The sequence below is a fragment of the Cynocephalus volans genome, chromosome X (assembly GCF_027409185.1).
Source record: "Cynocephalus volans isolate mCynVol1 chromosome X, mCynVol1.pri, whole genome shotgun sequence".
NCBI classification, from domain to species: domain Eukaryota; kingdom Metazoa; phylum Chordata; class Mammalia; order Dermoptera; family Cynocephalidae; genus Cynocephalus; species Cynocephalus volans.
The window spans coordinates 17,475,131-17,485,363 of record NC_084478.1 but is presented as its reverse complement, the minus strand read 5'-3'; the positions used below and the strand labels follow the sequence as shown (position 1 = coordinate 17,485,363).

Sequence of the window (10,233 nt, the reverse complement as noted above, 5' to 3'; positions counted from 1 at the left end):
GGCAGGTTCTTGGGAGCTTCCTAATAGAGTTCCAAGGGTTTGGGCAGTGGAATCTAGCTTATGGGCAGGTTACTGCAGGTCTTTCATTCTGCCCATCCATTAGAACCATCTGGAAAATGTTACCAAAATATGAGTTAGACCCTAGGACTTCTCTGCAGAGATTCTGATTAAATTGGTTGAGATGGATTGCTGGATTCCTGGTGTCAGTGTTTTCCTAAAAGCCCCTGAGGCAATTCCAATGTATGAGTGCATCACTCAGGTAAATAAGGGCAATGGGCAGGAAGGGTCAAGATAAAGATGAAGTACATCCAGGAGTAGGTTTCACGGAGGAGTAAGACAACTTGAAGGACGACAACAGCGCCCACTCATTATGTGCTCTTACTGTGGGCCAAAAACTCTCTAAGCCCTTGGCATACGCTTTTGCATTTAATCACAGTAACGACCTGTGACATAGGGACTATTATCATCCCCATTTCCCTTGTCAGGAAACTGAGGTCTAGAGAGATCCAGAAACTCACTCAAGTCACCTCACTTGTAAGCAGGGAAATCAGGATCAAACCCCAGCTCGCTAAATACCAATTTTATTTTTCAGGTCATCAGAGAGAGGAGCATGTTTATTATGGTCAGGAGGGAAGACATTCCTACCACCAAGTTGCCATTGACTATGACTTGTGTTATTAATTTCTCCTATACAGGTTTACCTTTTTTATCCCAATAGATTACAGTTCTGTGGCTTACCTCCACATTTCCCTCTGCGCCTTCTTCCTTTCATCTGCAAAGCACAGACAGCATCTGTGAATGGATTCAATGGTCTTCAGAGAGGAAAACCCCTCTCCTGGGAGCTCAGTGCTAGTGCTATGAACCCAGCGGGAAGAGCTGGGATCCTAGCAGCAGTGCCAAGGGTTTTTCAGGATTCCCAGTTAGTGCCTGGAGGTCCCACAAAGATGTGAAGCCTTGGTAAAAAGATCTCTTTGGACCAGACTGCATGGTATAATTCAAAGCAGGCAGCCCTTGTGTCAGAGATGCTCTGTGTTTGAAGAGTCTTGAGAAACCCCCCTAAAGCTCTCTCTTGTATAGGCCCTAAAGTAGCTGGTACCAGGTCTGCAATCTTCCTGCATTTGAACCATGGCATAGCAAATAAGAAGGATTATATAAGAAATATTTTAATGGGATACTTTAAGAAAGGACACTCTGTTTCCGAAAACTTGATAGCTTAAAGCAGGAGTAGTGTTATATTTTTAATTTTTATTCTGAAAAATTTCAAACATTTGCCAAGGTAGAGCAGCATAATGAAATCCCATGAACCCATTACCCAGCTCAACTGTTGCTGTCATTCTGTCTTTACCTTACCACACCTGCTTTTTTTTTTTTTTTTTTTTTTTGCTGGAGAATTTTAAAGCAAACATAAGACATTATGTACTTTCACCAGTAGACACTTCAGTATGCATCTTCTAGCAGATAAAGCCTTTAAAATAACAATAATATCAGAGCCAACAAAATTAGTAATCATTCTTAATATCATCTATTGATCTGCATTTAATTTTCCCCAGTTGTCTCAAAAATGACTTTCTTGTTGATTTCCAATCCCAAAAGGTCATCTCTGAGACACATTATAATCAAACTGACAAAGAGAGAATCTTTAAAACAGGAAGAGAAAACTGTCAAGTCACCTATAACAGAGTCCCCATCAGACCAACAGCAGACTTCTCAACAGAAACTCTTCACATCAGAAGAAAATGGGATGATATATTCAAAATACTAAAAGAAAAAAAACTGCTAGCCAAGAATACTATACATAGTAAGGCTACTCGTCAAAAATGAGGGAAAAATAGTGTATTTCCCAGAAAAACAAAAACTGCGGGAGTTCACCACCTCATGATTAGCCTTACAAGAAATCCTCAAGGGAGTCCTGCATCTGGAATTCAAAAAATAATAAACACTACCGTGAATACACAAGAAAGAACAAAACCCACTGGCAGAACAAAAATGCAAATAAGACAGAGAAAGAGACTATATCTTGCCACCTCGAGAAAACCAACAAATACCAAAGACAAACAATAAAAAGGGAAGGAAGAAACAAAAGATATTTAAAACATCCAAACAAAAATTGATGAAATGCCAGGAATAAGAATACCTTTTAATAACAACCGTAAATGTACAGCCCTAAATTCCCCACTCAAAAGATACAGTCTGATTGGATTAAAAAGCTAGAACCAACTATATGCTGCCTTCAAGAGATTCACCTCACCTGTAAATACACACATAGACTAATAGTGAAGGGGTGGAAAAAGATATACCACAGAAATGAAAACCAAAAATGAGCAGGAGTAGATATTCTTATATCAGATAAAATAGACTTTATACCAAAAACCACAAAAAGAGACAACAATGGCTATTATATGATGATAAAGGGATCTATCCAGCAAGAAGACATAACCATCGTAAATATACATGCACTCAACACTGGAGCACCCAGATATATAAAGGAAACACTCGTAGACTTAAAGAAAGAGACGGATCCTAGTTGGGGACCTGAACACCCATCTCTCAGCACTGGACAGATCATCTAGGCAACAAACCAACAGAGAAACACAGGTTTTAAATTATACTTTAGACCAATTGGACCTGGCAGATATCTACAGAACATTTCATCCAACAATTACAGAATATACATTCTTCTCATCAGCACATGGAATATTCTCCAGGATACACCACATACTAGGTCACAAATCAAGTCTCAATAAATTTTTTTAAAAATCAAAATCATTCCAAGTATCTTTTCAGACTATAACAGATGAAAACTAGAAATCCATAGCAAGGAAAACTCTGGGAACTATACAAACACATGGAAATTAAATAACATGCTCCTGAATACCTTATGGGTCCAAGAAGAAATTAAACAGGAAATCAAAAAAATTCTTGAAACTGATGAAAATAAAGATACAGCATACCAAAACCTATGGGATACTGCAAAAAGCAATACTAAGAGGGAAATTTATTGCAATAAATGCCTACATCAAAAGAATAGAAAGATTTCAAATAAACAACCTAATGCTATACCTCAAAGAACTATCCAATCTCAAAATTAGTAGACGGAAAAAAGATAATTAAGATCAGAGCAGAACTAAATGAAATAGAGACCCCAAAACTGTTACAAAAGATCAATGAAACAAAAAGCTGGGGTTTTCTTTTGAAAGCTGGTTTTGAGAAGATAAACAAAAGAGACAAACCATTCAGTAGGCTAACTAAAAAAAAAGAAGAGAGAAGACCCAAATAACAAAAATTAGAGATGAAATCAGAAACATTACAACCAATACTACAGAAATACAAAGAATCATTAGAGACTATTATAAACAATTATATGCCAACAAATTTGAAAACCTGGAGGAAATGGATAAATTTCTGGACACATACAAACTGCTAAGACTGAACCAAGAAGAAACAGAAACCCTGAGCAGACCAATAACAAGCAAAGAGATTGAAGCAGTAATCAGCAATCTTCCAACAAAAAAAGCCCAGGACCAGAAGGCTTTATGGCTGAATTCTATCAAACTTTTAAAGAGGAACTCATACCAATTTTCTTCAAACTATTCCAAAAAATTGAAACAGAGGCCATTCTCCCAAACTCATTCTATGAAGCCAGCATCACCTCATACCAAAACCAAAGATAAAACAACAACAAAAAGAAAATTATAATCCAGCATTCTTGATGAACATAGATGCAAAAATCCTCAACAAAATATTAGCAATCAGAATGCAGCAACACATATACAAAAAAATTATACAGCATGATCAAATGGGACTCATCCCAGGGATGCAAAGATGGTTCAACATGTGTAAGTCAATAAATGTGATACACCACATCAACAAAATCAGGAACAAAAACCATATGATTATCTCAATAGACAGAAAAAGCATTTGACAAAATTCAACATCCCTTCATTATAAAGACTCTCAGCAAATTAGGTATAAAAGGAAAGTATCTCAACAAAATAAAAGCCATATATGACAAATCCACCACCAGTATCATCCTGAATGGGGGAAAGCTGAAAGCTTTTCCTTCAAGAACATGAACAAGACAAGGATGCCCACTCTCACCACTCCTATTTAACATTGTATTGGAGTACTAGCCAGAGTAATCAGGCAAGAGAAAAAATAAAGGGCATCCAGTTTGGAAAAGATGAAATCAAACTGTCCCTGTTTGGAGATGCATGATCCTATATATTAAAAAACCTTGAGACTCTGCCAAACAACTCTTAGAGCTGATTAACAATTTTGGTGATGTTGCAGGATACAAAATCAACATGCAAAAATCAGTAGCATTTTTATACTCCAACAATGAACTAGCAGAATAAGAAATCAAGAAAGCAAGCCCATTTATAATAATCTTAAAAAAAAAAAAAAAACCTAGGAATCAATTTAACCAAGGAGGTGAAAGATCTCTACAACACTACTGAAAGAATTTAAAGAGGATACAAAAAGATGGAAAGACATTCCATGCTCTCAGATAGGAAGAATCAACATTGTGAAAATGTGCATACTACCCAAAGCAATCTGCAGATTCAATGCAATCCTCATCAAAATGTCAAAGACATTCTTCACAGAAATAGAAAAAACAATCCTAAAATTCATATGGATCAATAAAAGACCCCAAATAGCCAAAACAATCCTGCACAAAAAAATAAAGCTGGAGGCATAACACTCCGTGACTTCAAATTGTGCTACAAAGCAACAGTAACCAAAACAGCATGGGACTGGCATAAAAACAGACACTCAGACTAGTGAAAAGAATAGAGAACCCAGAAAACAACCCACTTACTTACAGCCAACTGATCTTTGACAAAGGCAACAAGAATGTTTGCATTGGGGAAAATATTACCTCTTCAATAAATGGAGCTGGGAAAACTGGACATCTATATGTAGAAGAATAAGACTAGACCCGTACCTCTCGCCATATACCAAAATCAACTCAAAATGGATTAAAGACTTAAATATAACACCTGATATTATAAATTTCCTAAAAGAAAACATAGGGGAAACACTTTAGGAAATAAGACTGGGCAAAGACTTTATGAATAAGACCCACAAAAGCACAAGCAACAAAAGAAAAAATAAGTAAATGGGATCCCAAAGTTCATTTATGAAAAAATGAAAGAAATCATGGGACAAACAATACAACACATTGGGAACACCTTATCAGGGGGACATTTTATTGAATGCCAAGAATAAAGTAAATTTTTATAAATATCTTTAATGTGTCAACACTTTCAACAAAACTTTCCCGTTTCTTACATGTTAGAGAATTTGAAATGATGGGAAAACTATTGGCTTTTGTAATGTGTATGTAAATTTTCAAATGGAAAGGTTACAAATACTATCAGAACTATTTTTTGAAATATTTGACTGTATGCCAATAGTTAAGTTTAAGTGTTAATATTGCCTTTCAGAGGACATTTGCCTATGTCTGGATATGTTTTAGGTTGTTATAACTCAAGATGCTACTCCATCTTGTGAGTAGATGCCAGGGTTGTTGCTAAACAGCCTACAGTGTGCAGAACATCCATTTCAAGTATACAGGGTTTATGCATATAAGTTTCCTATGTAACAGGAATTTTCTTTAATGGAATCTGGCATAAGTGTAGGTAGTGAGTATGTACACTTACCATAATAAATATAGTGACTTTAGCATTTTGTACATTAAATGCCACTCTAGCCTTTTTATAGTTTGTTAAATGTCACGAACCTTTTCTTAGTCGACTGTAGATGTATGGATGTATGATGATATTTAATAAATTTTGGGGGGAAAAAAAAGCTCCCGCACAACAAAGGAATCAGTTAATGGAGTGAAAAGACAACCTACAGAATGGGAGAAAATATTTGCGAACCATGCATCTAACAAGGGGCCAATATCCAGAATATACAAGGAACTCAAACAACTAAATAGTAGAAAAACCAGTAATCTGATTAAAAAATGGGCAAAGGAGCTGAATAGGCTTTCTCAATGGAAGATATACAAATGGCCAACAGACACACACAAAAATGCTCAGCATCACTAAACATCAGGGAAATGCAAATCAAAACCACTTTAAGATATTACCTCACCCCAGTCAGACTGGCTATTATCAAGAAGACAGAGAATAACAAATGCTGGTGAGGATGTGTTGAAAGAGGAACCCTCCTACACTGCTGGTGGGACTATAAATTAGTACAGCCATTATGGAGGACAATATGGAGTTTCCTCAAACAACTACAGATAGAACTGCCATATGATCTGACAATTGCACTGCTGAGTATATACCCTAAGGAATGGAGGTCTTCATGTTGAAGGGACACCTATACTCCCATGTTTATTGCAGCTCTGTTTACAGTAGCCAAGAGTTGGAAGCAACCTAAATGTCCATTGATGGATGACTGGATAAGGAAAATATGGTATATATACACAATGGAATACTACTGTGCCATTAAAAAGGATGAAATACTGCCATTTGCAGCAGCATGGATAAAGTTAGAGATAATTCTGTTAAGTGAAATAAGCCAGGCACAGAAGGAGAAATACTGCATGTCCTCACTCATAAGTGGGAGCTAAAAAAATAAAGAAATAAATAAAAAAAAGAAAGATACAACAATCATAATAATTTGTTGAACTTTCAAAAGGAGAGAACAGAACTGTATTAGTCCATTTTGTGTTGCTATAACAGAATTACCTGAGATTGGGTAATTTATAAAGAACAGAGGTCTATTTGGCTTACGATTCTGGGACAGCTGCATCTGGCATGGGCCTCAGGCTGCTTCTACTCATGGCAGAAAGTGGCAGGAAGCCAGCGGGTATGAGCAGATCACATGGTGACAGGAAGCAAGAGAGAGGGGGGAGGTGCCAAGGTCTATTAAACAACCAGCTCTTGCAGGAACTAATAGAGTGAGATCTCACTCAGGATCCCCACCCCAGCCATATTTGCTGGCCCCTGCTATAGAAAGAAGAGCAGTTACTCCACCCACTTACATTTATACACTTTTTATTTCTCCTATTGCACATTTCTATATCCTTGCAGGCCAGCCTTGAGGTGGGATCTGAAAACTCCATTTTGTCCTCAATCACAACGAGTGTTTCTTTCTTGGAGGAAGAGTTGGTAGAGACCTAAACTTTCCTTGGAGATTAAACTGTGGGACCAAATTGGCCACCGTTTTGTGGAATTTTAAAATAAAAAATAAAATTGCAAGCTGAAGGAAAATATTTTCAAAAGTTTAATGAAGCCATTACAAATCTACACATTTTTTCCAACTTGAACCAGAACATGAAAATATTCTGGACTAGTTTTTAAAGATCATGTCTGCAAGTTAGGATTTCCGATCCAGAGACAATGGCCCAAATGGGATGGAACCCAAAGGTGTCATTAAGAGTAACTGCAATAAGATTGTTGATAGCTTTGATGACATGAACCTCTTGAAGTGCTTCCTCCATGGCATCCATGCCTGTGGTTTTGAGAAGCCCTCTGCCATCCAGAAGTGAGTCATTCTTCCTTGTGTCGAGGGTTATGAAGTGATCACTCAAGCCCAATCTAGGACTGGGAAAGTGGCCACATTTGCAGTATCAATTTTGCAGCAGATTGAATTGGATCTAAAGGCCACCCAAGTCTTGGTCCTGGCACCCACTAGAGAATTGGCTCAGCAGATACAGAAAGTGGTCATGGCATTAGGAGATTACATGGGTGCCTCCTGCCATGCCTGCACTGGGAGCACCAACGTATATGCTGAGGTGCAGAGGCTGCAGATGGAACATATCATCGTGAGTACCCCTGGCTGGGTGTTTGATATGCTTCGGAGATACCTGTGTCCCAAATACATCGACGTGTTTGTACTGGATGAAGCTGATGAAATGTTAAGCCATGGATTCAGCACCAGATCTATGACATATTCCAAAAGCTCAACAGCAACACATAGGTGGTTTTGTTGTCAGCTACAATGCCTTCCGATATGCTTGTGGTGACCAAGAGGTTCATGAGGGATCCCATTCGGATTCTTGTAAAGAAGGAAGAGCTGACCCTGGAGGGTATCTGCCAATTCTACATCAATGTAGAATGATAGGAGTGGAAGCTGGACACACTGTGTGATTTGTATGGAATCTTGACCATCATCCAAGCAGTCATCTTCATCAACACCCGAAGGAAGGTCAATTGGCTTACTGAGAAGATGCATGCCTGAGACTTCTCTGTCTCTACCATGCATGGAGATATGGACCAAGAGGAACAAGATGGGATCATGAGGGAGTTCTGTTCTGGTTCTAGCAGGGTATTGATTACCACTGACCTGCTGGCCAGAGGTGTTGATGTGCAGCAGGTTTCTTTAGTCATCAACTATGACCTTCCCACCAATGGGGAAAACTATATCTAGTTTTGGCCATAAGGGTGCGGCTATTAACATAGTGGCAGTAAAAGACAGGAGGACTCTTTGAGATGCTGAGACCTTCTACGATGCCTCCATTGAGGAAATGTGCCTCAGTGTTGCTGACCTCATCTAAGAGGGGCTGTCCTGCTACCTAGCCCTAGCCAGGGTTCAATCCTGGGGGGCTGAGGAGCAGCAGGTGGGGTAGAGAGGGGAGCCAATGAGCCAAGGGATAGACATTTCATCATTTCTTTTTCCTTTTTTTCTTCATTGAATAAATATCACTTTTTGAGGCAAAAAAAATTTCTGGAAATTGAAACTTAACTGAAGAAGCATGTCATTTGATCCGAGTTTTGGGAGAAAGAAGAAGATATGGGAAGTATCAAAAACATTTAACATTTACCTGTGGAAAGCCCTCAAAGACAGAACACAGTAGTTGATCCAAAGTGAAAGTTTGAAACATTTAAATGACTCAAACATTTTGGGCGTTAGGGCCTCATTAGGATCATAGGCAATGTTTTATTTTTAGTCAAAATACCTTTTGCACTGTACATCCAGAATAGATGACTGTCATTTTAGTAAACACTTTATCCTTAGTGCATAAGAAAAAAGGAAAGTTATGTTAATATGACTCTTAGTGATACAATGAGTTGCATATGACGCACAAAAAAATACAATTACAGGTTTTGAAAATGTCAGCCTCTGGTTTTATAAATGTTGATGTTCAAAATCAATCAGTTAAGCAGCTGAAAGCAGTTTATAGGGGTCATTGGGATTTACATTGCCAGAAAGAATATATGTTTGGAGAAAAACATAGTGGCAAGGTTATATTTCTAGACTTTAGGGAGTTTTAGGGAGTTTGGCATTACTGAGACAGGACTGCTGTTTTAAATAAAGTATTGGTTTTGACAGAAGCCCATATTTTATATGTTGTAAAAATGCTATTTTGAATTTAGAGCTATAAGTTGAGAATTTTTTCTGCATTTTTCTTCTGAATAAACATGGGAGAGATCATTTCACCCTAAAGCCCAAGAGATAATAATGGTTCTAAGAAGGCTATATCAAAGTGCCCTGTTCATTCCTAGAATTGGAGTCCAGAGACTGTAATACCTAGGTATGGAGAGCCTGGACTCACCAGAAAAATGCAAGCTTTAGAGTTCTGGCAGTAGGAATTGAGGGAAAAGTGTCAAAGGAGAAAAAAAAAACAAGATTTGATAACAAAATAGGTATTAATGATAAGAGAACAACAGTCAAAGATGATTCTAAAGTTTCATTTGATAACCTCCCACTGACAGAAAGCAAGTATAGAAAAGGTGTCCCATACGTAGGAAAAATATAAAGAGTTCAGTCTTCTACAGGATCGGGTATAAATTAGAGAAACTTATTCAAAGAGCTATGCCCTGTGTACATCTGGAGGCATGGAACTGGGGTTCAGATAAGAAATTGGGACTGATCCATATCAAAATGTAGTTATCCACGGTCAAAGAGCATTCTTTGAATGGTAAAATGAATAAAAATTATTTTATTTCTTAGAAGTTTATGGGAAGAGAGCCTGGATTATCATTTAAAAACAAAAAAGATTGGGATTTATTAATTAGCAGTAATATATACTCTGAAGTTATTATAATGGTGTTGAAAATATTAAACAGAATGATAACCTTTGGCAGTCTAGAATCTCATTGGCAAGAAATCTCTTTGAGGAAAAGTGGCATTTATTTCAAAGAGTGAAAGGTAGCTCTGGCACTTGATATAGACATGGTCCCTCTGACTAGAGATATAGTGTATCCTAGTGACTCTGGGCAGACCCTGTGGAACACTGAGCCATCCCCTAGCTGTGTCTTAAGAATCTGCCTT

General features: G+C 37.7%; 1 pseudogene; it reads left to right on the top strand.

The window, feature by feature from the left end:
* The first annotated feature begins 7,324 nt into the window (after positions 1–7,324).
* On the top strand, positions 7,325–8,388 carry LOC134367253 (eukaryotic initiation factor 4A-I-like; annotated as a pseudogene).
* Positions 8,389–10,233: the final 1,845 nt, after the last annotated feature.